Source organism: Eleginops maclovinus, chromosome 4 (assembly GCF_036324505.1).
Source record: "Eleginops maclovinus isolate JMC-PN-2008 ecotype Puerto Natales chromosome 4, JC_Emac_rtc_rv5, whole genome shotgun sequence".
In the NCBI taxonomy this organism is placed as follows: domain Eukaryota; kingdom Metazoa; phylum Chordata; class Actinopteri; order Perciformes; family Eleginopidae; genus Eleginops; species Eleginops maclovinus.
In genome coordinates, this window is record NC_086352.1 from 4,747,061 (window position 1) to 4,763,309 (window position 16,249).

The 16,249-nt window shown below is 47.0% G+C and overlaps 1 pseudogene; it reads left to right on the forward strand.

Annotated features, from left to right (window-relative positions):
* Positions 1-11,557: 11,557 nt before the first annotated feature.
* LOC134862856 (piggyBac transposable element-derived protein 4-like) lies at positions 11,558-15,083 on the forward strand (annotated as a pseudogene).
* The last annotated feature ends 1,166 nt before the right edge of the window (positions 15,084-16,249 follow it).

Genomic DNA, 16,249 nt, shown 5'->3' on the forward strand with positions numbered 1-16,249 from the left:
TCCCTTCTTTAGTGCCTGCTTTAGTGCCTGCTTTAGTCCCAGCTTTAGTCCCTTCTTTAGTCCCAGCTTTAGTCCCTTCTTTAGTCCCAGCTTTAGTCCCTTCTTTAGTCCCTTCTTTAGTGCCTGCTTTAGTGCCTGCTTTAGTCCCAGCTTTAGTCCCTTCTTTAGTCCCAGCTTTAGTCCCTTCTTTAGTCCCAGCTTTAGTCCCTTCTTTAGTGCCTGCTTTAGTCCCTTCTTTAGTCCCTTCTTTAGTCCCTTCTGTAGTCCCTTCTTTAGTCCCAGCTTTAGTCCCAGCTTTAGTCCCTTCTTTAGTCCCAGCTTTAGTCCCTTCTTTAGTCCCTTCTGTAGTCCCAGCTTTAGTCCCTTCTTTAGTCCCTTCTTTAGTCCCAGCTTTAGTCCCTTCTTTAGTGCCTGCTTTAGTCCCTTCTTTAGTGCCTGCTTTAGTCCCAGCTTTAGTGCCTGCTTTAGTCCCTTCTGTAGTCCCTTCTTTAGTCCCAGCTTTAGTCCCTTCTTTAGTCCCTTCTGTAGTCCCTTCTTTAGTCCCAGCTTTAGTCCCTTCTTTAGTGCCTGCTTTAGTCCCTTCTTTAGTGCCTTCTTTAGTCCCTTCTTTAGTGCCTGCTTTAGTCCCAGCTGTAGTCCCTTCTTTAGTCCCAGCTTTAGTCCCTTCTTTAGTGCCTTCTGTAGTCCCTTCTTTAGTGCCTTCTTTAGTCCCTGCTGTAGTCCCTTCTTTAGTCCCAGCTTTAGTCCCTTCTTTAGTCCCTTCTGTAGTCCCTTCTTTAGTCCCAGCTTTAGTCCCTTCTTTAGTGCCTTCTTTAGTCCCTGCTGTAGTCCCTTCTTTAGTCCCAGCTTTAGTCCCTTCTTTAGTCCCTGCTGTAGTCCCTTCTTTAGTCCCAGCTTTAGTCCCTTCTTTAGTCCCTTCTGTAGTCCCTTCTTTAGTCCCAGCTTTAGTCCCTTCTTTAGTGCCTGCTTTAGTCCCTTCTGTAGTCCCTTCTTTAGTCCCAGCTTTAGTCCCTTCTTTAGTGCCTGCTTTAGTCCCTTCTTTAGTCCCTTCTTTAGTCCCTTCTGTAGTCCCTTCTTTAGTCCCAGCTTTAGTCCCTTCTTTAGTCCCTTCTTTAGTGCCTGCTTTAGTCCCAGCTTTAGTCCCTTCTTTAGTCCCAGCTTTAGTCCCTTCTTTAGTCCCTTCTGTAGTCCCTTCTTTAGTCCCAGCTTTAGTGCCTTCTTTAGTCCCTTCTTTAGTGCCTTCTTTGGTCCCAGCTTTAGTCCCTTCTTTAGTCCCAGCTTTAGTCCCTTCTTTAGTCCCTTCTTTAGTGCCTTCTTTGGTCCCAGCTTTAGTCCCTTCTTTAGTCCCTTCTGTAGTCCCTTCTTTAGTGCCTGCTTTATTCCCAGCTTTAGTCCCTTCTTTAGTCCCAGCTTTAGTCCCAGCTTTAGTCCCTTCTTTAGTCCCAGCTTTAGTCCCTTCTTTAGTGCCTGCTTTAGTCCCTTCTTTAGTCCCTTCTTTAGTCCCTTCTGTAGTCCCAGCTTTAGTCCCTTCTTTAGTCCCAGCTTTAGTCCCAGCTTTAGTCCCTTCTTTAGTCCCAGCTTTAGTCCCAGCTTTAGTCCCTTCTTTAGTCCCTTCTGTAGTCCCTGCTTTAGTCCCTTCTTTAGTCCCTTCTTTAGTGCCTGCTTTAGTCCCAGCTTTAGTCCCTTCTTTAGTCCCAGCTTTAGTCCCTTCTTTAGTCCCAGCTTTAGTCCCTTCTTTAGTGCCTGCTTTAGTCCCTTCTTTAGTCCCTTCTTTAGTCCCTTCTTTAGTCTCTTCTTTAGTCCCTTCTTTAGTGCCTGCTTTAGTCCCAGCTTTAGTCCCTTCTTTAGTCCCTTCTTTAGTCCCAGCTTTAGTCCCTTCTTTAGTCCCAGCTTTAGTCCCTTCTTTAGTCCCTTCTTTAGTCCCAGCTTTAGTCCCTTCTTTAGTCCCTTCTTTAGTCCCAGCTTTAGTCCCTTCTTTAGTCCCAGCTTTAGTCCCTTCTGTAGTCCCTTCTTTAGTCCCAGCTTTAGTCCCTTCTGTAGTCCCTTCTTTAGTCCCTTCTGTAGTCCCTTCTTTAGTCTCTTCTTTAGTCCCTTCTTTAGTCCCTTCTTTAGTCCCTTCTTTAGTCCCAGCTTTAGTCCCTTCTTTAGTCCCAGCTTTAGTCCCTTCTTTAGTCCCTTCTTTAGTCCCAGCTTTAGTCCCTTCTTTAGTCCCAGCTTTAGTCCCTTCTGTAGTCCCTTCTTTAGTCCCAGCTTTAGTCCCTTCTGTAGTCCCTTCTTTAGTCCCTTCTGTAGTCCCTTCTTTAGTCTCTTCTTTAGTCCCTTCTTTAGTCTCTTCTTTAGTCCCTTCTTTAGTCCCAGCTTTAGTCTCTTCTTTAGTCCCTTCTTTAGTCCCTTCTTTAGTCTCTTCTTTAGTCCCTTCTTTAGTGCCTGCTTTAGTCCCAGCTTTAGTCCCTTCTTTAGTCCCAGCTTTAGTCCCTTCTTTAGTCCCTTCTTTAGTCCCAGCTTTAGTCCCTTCTTTAGTCCCAGCTTTAGTCCCTTCTGTAGTCCCTTCTTTAGTCCCAGCTTTAGTCCCTTCTGTAGTCCCTTCTTTAGTCCCTTCTGTAGTCCCTTCTTTAGTCTCTTCTTTAGTCCCTTCTTTAGTCTCTTCTTTAGTCCCTTCTTTAGTGCCTGCTTTAGTCCCAGCTTTAGTCCCTTCTTTAGTCCCAGCTTTAGTCCCTTCTTTAGTCCCTTCTTTAGTCCCAGCTTTAGTCCCTTCTTTAGTCCCAGCTTTAGTCCCTTCTGTAGTCCCTTCTTTAGTGCCTGCTTTAGTCCCAGCTTTAGCCCCAGCTTTAGTCCCTTCTGTAGTCCCTTCTTTAGTCCCAGCTTTAGTCCCTTCTTTAGTCCCTTCTTTAGTCCCTTCTTTAGTCTCTTCTGTAGTGCCAGCTTTAGTCCCTTCTTTAGTCGCTTCTGTAGTCCCTTCTTTAGTCCCAGCTTTAGTCCCTTCTTTAGTCCCAGCTTTAGTCCCTTCTTTAGTCCCAGCTTTAGTCCTAGCTTTAGTCCCTTCTGTAGTCCCAGCTTTAGTCCCAGCTTTAGTCCCTTCTTTAGTCCCAGCTTTAGTCCCTTCTTTAGTCCCTTCTTTAGTCCCTTCTGTAGTCCCTTCTTTAGTGCCTGCTTATTCCCTTCTTTAGTCCCAGCTTTAGTCCCTTCTTTAGTCCCAGCTTTAGTCCCTTCTGTAGTCCCTTCTTTAGTGCCAGCTTTAGTCCCTTCTTTAGTCCCTTCTGTAGTCCCAGCTTTAGTCCCAGCTTTAGTCCCTTCTGTAGTCCCTTCTTTAGTGCCTGCTTTAGTCCCTTCTTTAGTCTCTTCTGTAGTCCCAGCTTTAGTCCCTGCTTTAGTCCCTTCTTTAGTCCCTGCTTTAGTCCCAGCTTTAGTCCCTTATTTAGTCCCTTCTTTAGTCCCAGCTTTAGTCCCTTCTTTAGTCCCTTCTTTAGTCCCTTATTTAGTCCCAGCTTTAGTCCCTTCTTTAGTCCCAGCTTTAGTCCCTTCTTTAGTCCCAGCTTTAGTGCCTGCTTTAATCCCGTATTTAGTCCCATCTTTAGTCCCTGCTTTAGACCCAGCTTTAGTCCCTGCTTTAGTCCCAGCTTTAGTGCCTGCTTTAATCCCTTATTTAGTGCCTGCTTTAATCCCTTATTTAGTCCCAGCTTTAGTCCCTGCTTTAGACCCAGCTTTAGTCCCTGCTTTAGTCCCAGCTTTAGTGCCTGCTTTAATCCCTTATTTAGTGCCTGCTTTAATCCCTTATTTAGTCCCAGCTTTAGTCCCTGCTTTAGACCCAGCTTTAGTGCCTGCTTTAGTCCCTTCTTTAGTGCCTGCTTTAATCCCTTATTTAGTCCCAGCTTTAGTCCCTGCTTTAGACCCTTCTTTAGTCCCAGCTTTAGTCCCTGCTTTAGTCCCTTCCTTAGTCCCTTCTTTAGTGCCTTCTTTAGTCCCTTCTTTAGTCCCTTCCTTTGTCCCTTCTTTAGTGCCTGCTTTAGTCCCTTCTTTAGTCCCTTCTTTAGTGCCTGCTTTAGTCCCAGCTTTAGTGCCTGCTTTCGTCCCTTCTTTAGTCCCTTCCTTAGTCCCTTCTTTAGTGCCTGCTTTAGTCCCTTCTTTAGTCCCTTCTTTAGTCCCTTCTTTAGTGCCTGCTTTAGTCCCTTCTTTAGTCCCTTCCTTAGTCCCTTCTTTAGTGCCTGCTTTAGTCCCTTCTTTAGTCCCTGCTTTAGTCCCTTCTTTAGTGCCTTCTTTAGTCCCTTCTTTAGTCCCTTCTTTAGTCCCTTCTTTAGTGCCTGCTTTAGTCCCTTCTTTAGTCCCTTCTTTAGTCCCTGCTTTAGTCCCTTCTTTAGTCCCTTCTTTAGTGCCTGCTTTAGTCCCTTCTTTAGTCCCTTCTGTAGTCCCTTCTTTAGTGCCTGCTTTAGTCCCTTCTTTAGTGCCTGCTTTAGTCCCTTCTTTAGTCCCTGCTTTAGTCCCTTCTTTAGTGCCTTCTTTAGTCCCTCCTTTAGTCCCTTCTTTAGTCCCTTCTTTAGTCCCAGCTTTAGTCCCTTCTTTAGTCCCTTCTTTAGTCCCTTCTTTAGTCCCAGCTTTAGTCCCTTCTTTAGTCCCTTCTTTAGTGCCTTCTTTAGTCCCTTCTTTAGTCCCTTCTTTAGTCCCTTCTTTAGTGCCTTCTTTAGTCCCTTCTTTAGTCCCTTCTTTAGTCCCTTCTTTAGTGCCTTCTTTAGTCCCTTCTTTAGTCCCTTCTTTAGTCCCAGCTTTAGTCCCTTCTTTAGTCCCTTCTTTAGTCCCTTCTTTAGTGCCTTCTTTAGTCCCTGCTTTAGTCCCTGCTTTAGTCCCTTCTTTAGTCCCTTCTTTAGTCCCTTCTTTAGTGCCTTCTTTAGTCCCTTCTTTAGTCCCTTCTTTAGTCCCAGCTTTAGTCCCTTCTTTAGTCCCTTCTTTAGTCCCTGCTTTAGTCCCTTCTTTAGTCCCTGCTTTAGTCCCTTATTTAGTCCCTTCTTTAGTCCCAGCTTTAGTCCCTTCTTTAGTCCCTTCTTTAGTCCCTTCTTTAGTCCCTTCTTTAGTCCCTTCTTTAGTGCCTTCTTTAGTCCCTTCTTTAGTCCCTTCTTTAGTCCCAGCTTTAGTCCCAGCTTTAGTCCCTTCTTTAGTCCCAGCTTTAGTCCCTTCTTTAGTCCCAGCTTTAGTGCCTGCTTTAGACCCTTCTTTAGTCCCAGCTTTAGTCCCTGCTTTAGTCCCTTCTTTAGTGCCTGCTTTAATCCCTTATTTAGTCCCTTCTTTAGTGCCTGCTTTAATCCCTTATTTAGTCCCTGCTTTAGACCCTTCTTTAGTCCCAGCTTTAGTCCCTGCTTTAGTCCCTTCCTTAGTCCCTTCTTTAGTGCCTTCTTTAGTCCCTTCTTTAGTCCCTTCCTTAGTCCCTTCTTTAGTGCCTGCTTTAGTCCCTTCTTTAGTGCCTGCTTTAGTCCCAGCTTTAGTGCCTTCTTTAGTGCCTGCTTTAATCCCTTATTTAGTCCCAGCTTTAGTCCCTGCTTTAGACCCTTCTTTAGTCCCAGCTTTAGTCCCTGCTTTAGTCCCTTCCTTAGTCCCTTCTTTAGTGCCTTCTTTAGTCCCTTCTTTAGTCCCTTCCTTAGTCCCTTCTTTAGTGCCTGCTTTAGTCCCTTCTTTAGTCCCTTCTTTAGTGCCTGCTTTAGTCCCAGCTTTAGTCCCTGCTTTCGTCCCTTCTTTAGTCCCTTCCTTAGTCCCTTCTTTAGTGCCTGCTTTAGTCCCTTCTTTAGTCCCTTCTTTAGTGCCTGCTTTAGTCCCTTCCTTAGTCCCTTCCTTAGTCCATTCTTTAGTGCCTGCTTTAGTCCCTTCTTTAGTGCCTGCTTTAGTCCCAGCTTTAGTCCCTTCTTTAGTGCCTTCTTTAGTGCCTTCTTTAGTCCCTTCTTTAGTCCCTTCTTTAGTCCCTTCTTTAGTCCCAGCTTTAGTCCCTTCTTTAGTGCCTTCTTTAGTCCCTTCTTTAGTCCCTTCTTTAGTCCCAGCTTTAGTGCTGCTTTGCAGAGAATATAGAATCCTTCTAAGAAACTCTTAAAGGGCGATGCATTTTCAGAGATTAATCTGCACACGCTTGAAGGGCATTTACCTCTGAAATCTTGTAATATTTCATGCTATTCTACATGCTATTCTACATGCTATTCTACATGCTATTCTACATGCTATTCTACATGCCATTCCTGCTACAGAGGAGTGTGCACGGGTACAGTCCTGTACTGCTGTAAACGCCTTTATGTGCAGAAGATGTGTATTCCCCTAACTTGCTCTAACAAAGAGTAATGCATGTTTAGAAATACATATGCACGTTTCTAAAGATGCATTTACCCTTTAGAGGGCTTTGCACGGGTCCAGGTCAGTGTTGAGGCCCTTCTTATCGTATCATCGTAGCATGTTCTGTAAAATAAAAGCTTTTCAGCGTGCAGAACAAACTTAATAATTTAGGCAAACCCAAAGAATGCTTTGCATCGTTAGGCAGTGATATGCACGCTGTATGCACGCTCAGAATGAAGCGGATTTATCCACTCACTCAAAGTTAGTAGTTATATTTATACATTTCATCCGTGCTGTAGAGGATAAAGCATCGTCCAGATCAGAGTTTTTGTGGCTTGGAAACGATCAACACTTCTGATCAACTCTATCAAAGGGCGGTGCATCTTCAGACATCGGTATGCAGTCGCTTAAAAGGACATTCAATTATTGCAATATTTGATGTGTATTTCCACAGGATTGTCCTCGGGTCCAGAGGAGGTTCCTCTCCGTCTCTTCTCGTGTAATTATTGAGCATTGCTGTGGTCACAAACAAACAAACCATTGACAACAAGACGACGTGTTTCAGAGAAATTTCTCTCATATTTTGAGGAGTTTCTGCAGAAACAGGAAGTTGTGCGGTGCAGCGTCACGCAAACACTTTATATTACAAAATCCCTCTGATAGAGGCACCACACATTAGAGGCGTGCTGTATTCATTACAGAACATATACAACCCTTTCATTCAGGAGGGGACAGGAAGTGTAAAGTGAGCTAGCTGTTTTAATGTTTGCTGTCTTTACAAGTAATTATACTGGGAATGTTCCCACTAAGAAGTCATTTAAACCATTAACTCTGTCCACAGAGACAGAGTCCAGCTTTATGATCCTGAACTTCACCCAGCGCTCCGATCTTTAGTGTCCCCTGGTCTCCAGCTGTGTGCGTCTCCCTTTAGTGTCCCCTGGTCTCCGGCTGTGTGTGCGTCTCTCTTTAGTGTCCCCTGGTCTCCAGCTGTGCGCGTCTCTCTTTAGTGTCCCCTGGTCTCCAGCTGTGTGCGTCTCTCTTTAGTGTCCCCTGGTCTCCGTTGTGTGCGTGTCTCTTTAGTGTCCCCTGGTCTCCGGCTGTGTGTCTGTCTTTAGTGTCCCCTGGTCTCCAGCTGTGTGCGTCTCTCTTTAGTGTCCCCTGGTCTCCAGCTGTGTGCGTCTGTCTTTAGTGTCCCCTGGTCTCCAGCTGTGTGCGTCTGTCTTTAGTGTCCCCTGGTCTCCAGCCGTGTGCGTTTCTCTTTAGTGTCCCCTGGTCTCCAGCTGTGTGCATCTCTCTTTAGTGTCCCCTGGTCTCCAGCTGTGTGCGTCTCTCTTTAGTGTCCCCTGGTCTCCAGCTGTGTGCGTCTCTCTTTAGTGTCCTCTGGTCTCCAGCTGTGTGCGTCTCTCTTTAGTGTCCCCTGGTCTCCAGCTGTGTGCGTCTCTCTTTAGTGTCCCCTGGTCTCCAGCTGTGTGCGTCTCTCTTTAGTGTCCCCTGGTCTCCAGCTGTGTGCGTCTCTCTTTAGTGTCCCCTGGTCTCCAGCTGTGTGTGTCTCTCTTTAGTGTCCCCTGGTCTCCAGCTGTGTGCGTCTCTCTTTAGTGTCCCCTGGTCTCCGTTGTGTTGGAGCTTCTTGCAGCGTTTGGTTTCTGCAGCTTTTAGTAAACTGCTCATGTTTCCTCTGCTGAATGTTCTCTAGATGCTGCATGTGTTGAAGAGCTGCTGCAGATGTTTCTGCAGGAGTTCTGATTTGTGTTTCTGTATCTGCTTCCTCTCTGAAGCTGCAGAGTGTTTCTGTATCTGCATCCTTCCTAATGGAAGAGCTGATGTAGCGCGTTAGCCCCTGTCGGCTCCGTAGCGCTCAGCCTCAAAGCTCTGCAGTCTGAGCGGCAGACATCATCCCTGCAGCTCAGACACTTCTTATATTGTGTGGAAGAGAACAGACGCTTCTGAACTCCAGACCTCATGACGGAGCCAGATGTTTCTGCATTCATACATATCATTATCATTTATGATGTGTTATTTGCATACTTCCTGGTGAACACACACTTGTTTTTCCCACTTGTGTTTTCTGAGCAGCAGTGGTGCATCCAGATGTTCAGGTGAGTTATTCCTCTATGAGCGTGAACCTCTGACAGCTGGCGTCCGACAGACAGTCCGCAGAGAGGAGCTACACCATGCTAACAGTAAACACTGATAAGATAAACCCCGGGAAGATTCCTGCTTCATTCCTGCAACACATTAACCCCGCGTGTTCAGCTCACACACACTGCAGCCTTGTACACCTCTGACCCCTTTATTACACGGCTCACACACTGCATGAAGCTCACACACACTGCATGAAGCTCACACACTGCATGAAGCTCACACACACTGCATGAAGCTCACACACTGCATGAAGCTCACACACACTGCATGAAGCTCACACACACACTGCATGAAGCTCACACACTGCATGAAGCTCACACACTGCATGAAGCTCACACACACTGCATGAAGCTCACACACTGCATGAAGCTCACACACACTGCATGAAGCTCACACACACTGCATGAAGCTCACACACACTGCATGAAGCTCACACACACTGCATGAAGCTCACACACACTGCATGAATCTCACCCACACTGCGTGTGTGTGTATGTGTGCACATTCATGCCAGAAATCACCAGCAGTTTGCTCAGGGAGGGGGCTATCAATTACCCCCCCCTTTAAGACAAGGTGTAAAGTCCTTCAGTCACACAGTGTTTGCTCGGGCCAATACAGGGCCAGATAGGGCGGGGGTATCAGAGTCCAGGCGTGTTGACCTGGCGGTGTGTGTGTGTGTGTGTGTGTGTGTGTGTGTGTGTTAGCTGGTCGAGCAACAGTGCACCTGCAGAGATACCCCTGCAGGTAAAGCTATCTGTTAGCATGACCTTCACATTCAACATGATATAGACTAAAGTAAACAACATATCTATTGTGTTCTGTTGTTGTTGTTGTTGTTGCCTTGTTAGTCATAATGTTTGTCATTAGAGGAACGAACATGTTAGCCACACAGAAACTCAGGTCCTAACCTGGAACTGTTTCACTGTTTTATACATTTCTATGATGGGGAGGGGAGAGGAGAGGAGAGGAGAGGAGGGGAGGAGAGAGGAGAGGAGAGAGGAGAGGAGAGGAGAGGAGAGGAGAGGAGAGGAGAGGAGGGGAGGGGAGGGGAGGGGAGGGGAGAGGAGGAGAGAGGAGAGAGGAGAGGAGAGGAGAGGAGGGAGAGGAGAGGAGGGGAGAGGAGAGGAGAGGAGGGGAGAGGAGGTTTGGTTTTCAAAGTCCCTTTATGGAACTATTGCGTGGAGTAAGAACAGATCAGTCACTCTCGCCTCATCACTTGAGCGGAGTGAACACAAGAAGCATCAAATAAAAACATTCCTGAAAACAAACAAACAAACAAACAAACAAACAAACAAACAAACAGTCAACCACAGCAATCACACATGAACCATCAGCTCTCCATCCCCCCCACAGAGCATAATCCCCCGGCTCCACACTACCGGTACCCTGGACCCGGTTCCTGCGCGTCAGCCAAATGGCCGACTTTGCAGCACCGGATAAAGAGTTCAGCAGCGTGTGGACGGACTCCTTTTAGCCAGAGTACTTCGGGATTGACACCGTGAGACCTACAAACATCCATGACATCACGCATGAAGAAAACGTTGTCCATTATTGTCCTGTCTGGTACACAGTATGTTGGGTGAGGCTGAACCATAGCTTCCGGACTGCCTTTAAGTCGCTTTGATAAGGTTCTGGAACGCACCTTATAATCTGCACAAAGAAGGGCCACAGGCCTCCAGTTCTTGAGCAGCGCAAGGTCTCCTTTTTTGGGCAGTAAGGATAGCACTGCCCGTTGGCAGGACACAGGGAGAGAACCTGTTCTGAAACATTCAATAAAAACTCCATGTAAGTCGGCTCCAAGGATGTTCCAGAACCGCTTTAAGAAGTCGTTGGAGATGCCATCGATCCCTGGTGCCCGCCTTGATGCCATCTGGTTGACCGCGTCTGTCAGCTCCTCCATTGTCAGCTCGCAGTGGAGAGCAGCTTTCTCCTCCGGGCTGAGCTGAGGAAGTCCCTCCAGGAGCTCCTCACGACACTCCATGCTGCACTGTTGTGCCCCAAGGAGGTCAGCGTAGAAGCTCGTAGCATGGCTCCTCATCTCACTGGTGGTTACTCTACCTCCTGGCAGCTTCAGGCCGGTGATCTGCTTCCTCTGAGCCACCGATCTCTCCAGGTTGAAAAAGAAAGAGCTCGGGGCAGCCATTTCTTTTATCTGCAGGATGGAGATTTAACTTTTTGTGCAGACACCTCCTTTATTATTGCCCTCTTTTGTAAATCTCCCACCATTTATGTGTAAAGACCCTATGTTTAAGGTATGCATGGAGAGAGAGAGTAGAAACAGGACAGATGTAGTAAACAGCGCTGTAATGTGTTTAATACGATAACGTTTTCTTTCGTCTGGCAGGTCCAAACCCGCCAGACGTTTTAGAGCCGAAACAGACCGAATTAACTTGTCAGTGCCACTTAACCTTCGTCTTGTGTTAGGGTCGGCACCGACCCGTTTTTAGGTTTTACATGCATTAAATAACCATATCAATTTGTTTATTGCATCAAGGCTTTATGACTTTGTCAGGAACCTCTATTTCAACAAAATAGAACAAAAAAAAATTGTTTTCACTGAATTATAAAACGCTCTAGTTGAAATGAAGACCTTTGTGTTGTTAGGGTCGGTTTCGACCCAGTTATTAAAATCAGATTATAAAGCAATAATTAGAGCCAAAACTGAAATCACAAGTTCACTGTCAGCCAACACACTGTCAGCCAGCTCCTCTCCTAATCATGTGAGCTTTAGGGGATTCTCATTTTGCCTTGTTTTCCAGTATACCTGCACAAAAACAAAACAAACAAAGACTGGCATGTCCAGACATGTGAGGCCAATTCAGTATAGGACTGGTGACTTGCAGAGTGCACATCTCCAATTTGTAGCATGCATGAGAAGAAGATTTTCAGTGAGCCAAGTTCTGGATAATATTTTTGGAGAAAATGAGGGAGAGGACACAGAGCAGCATAGTGATTCTGATGAGCAGGTTTCTGAGGAGGAAGACAATGTGGAGTATCATCCAGAAGACACAGACACATCTGATGAGTCTGATGAGGAGGTCACCGGTGCTGAAGCTGCTCCCGCTGAAAGATTCAAGTCCAAAAATGGTAAGATCTGTTGGAGATCCTTCCACTGATGTTCAACCCAGGGCCAGAGGTGACAGTGGATGAACGTCTTGTCCCTTTCCGAGGAAAATGCCCCTTCTGGCAATACATACCCAGTAAGCCAGGGAAGTACGGCATAAAAATCTGGGCAGCCTGTGATGCAAAAACCAGCTATGCCTGGAATCTACAGATTTACACAGGCAAAGCTGCGAGTGGCATCCCTGAGAAAAACCAAGGAAAACGTGTGGTCCTCGATATGAGTACTGGACTGCAGGGTCACAATATCACTATGACCTTGGACAAGAACTTCTCAGGAGGGAACTTACCATGGTGGGCACAGTGAAGAAAAATAAACCTGAGCTGCCTGCTGAAATCTTGCAGGTGAAGGACAGGACTGCACTTTCCACAAAGTTTGCTTTTACAGACACCACCACTGTTGTCTCATATTGTCCAAAAAAAACCGGAATGTGATACTTATGTCTGCTCTTCACAAAGATGCAGCTGTGTCATCAAGAAGTGACATAAAGCCCACAATTATCCTCGACTATAACAAAAACAAAGGAGGAGTGGACAACCTGGACAAGCTGACTGCCACCTACACTTGCCAGTGAATGACCAGGAGATGGCCAATGGTTGTGTTTTACAACATCCTTGATGTGTCTGCATGTAATGCATTTGTGTTGTGGGCCCACATCCACCAAGGATGGAACTCAACCAAAAAAAACAAGCGGAGAATGTTTCTTGAGGAGCTGGGAAATTCCCTTGTCAAGCCACACATTGAGCGAAGGGAACGGGTGCCCCGAGACCCAGATGCTGCAACCTTGGTCAGACAGCTGCAGAGCTCACCTAGAACTCCGTCCACGCCAGCATCCTCCTCAGACAGCCCTGCCTCAACATCATCCACAACAGCCACAACCCCACTCAGGCCACCTGACTCTAAAAGAAAGAGGTGTCAGGTCTGCCCAAGCAGTAAGGACAGAAAGACAAATGTATTGTGCTTCAACTGCGACAAATATCTCTGCAAACACACACCAAAAGTGTCACTTTTTGCCACACATGCATCTAAACACACACACACATACACATGCATGTTCTTGCACACAGAGGCTTTTACTCTGATTTTGTTTTTTATTAGTGTTGGAACTAGTAATTGATTTCTATTGGTTTGATTTGCTTGTTTGGTTGTTGTTTGTTTGACCTTGAAAATCTATATTTTGTTATATTTATGTTATTTATATACAGTGGGGCAAAAAAGTATTTAGTCAGCCACCAATTGTGCAAGTTCCCCCATTTCAAAAGATGAGAGGCCTGTCATTTTCATCATAGGTACACCTCAACTATGAGAGACAGAATGGGGGAAACAATCCAGGAAATCACATTGTCTGATTCTTAATGAATTCATTGTAAATTCCTCGGTAAAATAAGTATTTGGTCACTAACAAACAAGCAAGATGTCTGGCTCTCACAGACCTGTAACTTCTTCTTTAAGAGGCTCCTCTGTCCTCCACTCGTTACCTGTATTAATGGCACCTTTTTGAACTGGTTATCAGTATAAAAGACACCTGTCCACAACCTCAAACAGTCATACTCCAAACTCCACTATGGCCAAGACCAAAGAGCTGTCAAAGGAGACCAGAGACAACATTGTAGACCTGCACCAGGCTGGGAAAACTGAATGTGCAATAGGTAAGCAGCTTGGTGTGAAGAAATCAACTGTGGGAGCAATTATTAGAAAATGGAAGACATACAAGACCACTGCTAATCTCCCTCCATCTGGGGCTCCACGCAAGGTCTCACCCCGTGGGGTCAAAATGATCACAAGAACGGTGAGCAAAAATCCCAGAACCACACGGGGGGCCCTAGTGAATGACCTGCAGAGAGCTGGGACCAAAGTAACAGAGGCTACCATCAGTAACACACTACGCCGCCAGGGACTTACATCCTGCAGTTCCAGACGTGTCCCCCTGCTTAAGCCAGTACATGTCCAGGCCCGTCTGAAGTTTGCTAGAGGGCATTTGGATGATCCAGAAGAGGACTGGGAGAATGTCATATGGTCAGATGAAACCAAAATAGAACTTTTTGGTAAAAACTCAACTCGTCGTGTTTGGAGGAGAAAGAATGCAGAGTTGCCTCCAAAGAACACCATACCTACTGTGAAGCATGGGGGGGGAAACATCAAGCTTTGGGGCTGTTCTTCTGCAAAGGGACCAGGACGACTGATCCGTGTAAAGGAAAGAATGAATGGGGCCATGTATCGTGAGATTTGGAGTGAAAACCTCCTTCCATCAGCAAGGGCAATGAAGATGAAGCATGGCTGGGTCTTTCAGCATGACAGTGATCCCAAACACACCGCCAGGGCAACGAAGGAGTGGCTTCGTAAGAAGCATTTCAAGGTCCTGGAGTGGCCTTGCCAGTCTCCAGATCTCAACCCCATAGAAAATCTTTGGAGGGAGTTGAAAGTCCGTGTTGCCCAGCGACAGCCCCAAAACATCACTGCTTTAGAGGAGATCTGCATGGAGGAATGGGCCAAAATACCAGCAACAGTGTGGAAACCTTGTGAAGACTTACAGAAAACCTTTGACCTCTGTCATTGCCAACGAAGGGTATATAACAAAGTATTGAGATGAACTTTTGTTATTGACCAAATACTTATTTTCCACAATCATTTGAAATGAATTCATTAAAATCCTACAATGTGATTTCCTGGATTGTTTCCCCCATTCTGTCTCTCATAGTTGAAGTGTACCTATGATGAAATGACAGGCCTCTCATCTTTTTCAATGGGAGAACTTGCACAATTGGTGGCTGAGGAGGCCCCACTGTATGTAAATTTGTTCTGCTTTTCATTTTGTGTTTGTACTAAAGTTCTATTGCTGAAAAAACTTTTCTGCCTTTTTCTTGAAGTAAATATATATGGGTCGAAACGGACCCTAACACCATAGATGTTACTATAGTTCATATAAAAGGAAAAAATAAATAAAACTAAGTTATTTAAGAGATGTGTTCTAAACCCCCTCAGTAATAGTCAGGTGACAACAACCTTTTATTTATTTAAATGATTCTCTTGAGGTTCATTTTACTTTTTTCTTTATTGAAATCGAGGGGTATACTGTCAAAAGATAGGCCCAGGGGCCCACACCAAACATATTAAAACCAATATGTTTATGGATAAGGAAGCCTAACAAGGTAACCAAGAGATGAGAAACAAATTGGAAGATAGATCATTGTTTTTAGTGTATTTTACAACTAAGTTAAAACACGGGTCAAAACCGACCCGTTAACATAAGAGATGGTAACAGGGAACTAATGCAAGACGAATCGCTGACCTTTACAGATTTAGTGTAAGTTCAAGAAAGTATCTTATTTTGTTCCAGAGTGTAGAGATCCGTGTTCCTCTCCAGCATGGTTTCCGGGATGGAAATCCAAATCCATCTCCAGTGTCTTTTCAGCAGCTGGTGCTGCATCAGCGGCCGGTGCTGCGTCGGCGGCCGGTGCTGCGGTGGCGGCCGGTGCTGCGGTGGCGGCCGGTGCTGCATCAGCGGCCGGTGCTGCGTTAGCGGCCGGTGCTGCGGTGGCGGCGGTGTCGCGTTAGCAGCCGGTGCTGCATCAGCGGCCGGTGCTGCGTCGGCGGCCGGTGCTGCGGTAGCAGCCGGTGCTGCAGCAGCAGCCGGTGCTGCGTCGGCGGCCGGTGCTGCGGTGGCGGCGGTGCTGCAGCAGCAGCCGGTGCTGCGTCGGCGGCCGGTGCTGCATCAGCGGCCGGTGCTGCGTCGGCGGCCGGTGCTGCGGTAGCAGCCGGTGCTGCAGCAGCAGCCGGTGCTGCGTCGGCGGCCGGTGCTGCGGTGGCGGCCGGTGCTGCGGTGGCGGCCGGTGCTGCGGTGGCGGCGGTGTCGCAGTAGCAGCCGGTGCTGCATCAGCGGCCGGTGCTGCGTTGGCGGCCGGTGCTGCGGTGGCGGCGGTGTCGCGTTAGCAGCCGGTGCTGCATCAGCGGCCGGTGTCGCGTTAGCAGCCGGTGCTGCATCAGCGGCTGGTGTCGCGGTAGCAGCCGGTGTCGCGTCAGCGGCTGGTGTCGCGGTAGCAGCCGGTGTCGCGTCAGCGGCTGGTGCTGCGTTGGCGGCCCTCTGCTGTTTGTGCAGACATGCGAAGAGCTTGTGTCCCACATTCAAAACATTCCCCTTGTTTAACTCTGAAAGACACGTCCAGAGTCTGAGTAGGCGAGTCTAAAACATAAAGACCTGCCGCCTCAGAGACTGAACGTGCTTCAGTTTGGGATCCATGCATCTCAAATTCACAGTTTTGATACCGCTGGCAAATTTACCGAACCTGCGGAGCTCGTTCTCTAAAAGCTTGTTCGGTGTAAACGGCGGAACACCAGAGATGGTGATCTGCGTGGATGGCACTGACAGCCGGGAGACCTGGACATATAATTCCCTAATAAACACGCTGCTCTCGATCAGCTGCTGGACATGCGGCTCATCCTTCATGAACACCACCACAGCGTTGTTCATGCGTGATGCAAAAAGAAATATTGCCATGCTCACCGACAGCCAGCAGAACCTCCTCCACAGAGACACTATTATCGGGACTATCCGCACCGGATAGACGGAGCTGGCGTCTCGGAGGCCGCCATTCCTCACGAAAAACACCCGAGAAGAAACACTGATCACTCAGCCAACACTCAAAAAGTAATAAATAAAACTTAACTGATCATGCACATAGAAGATCA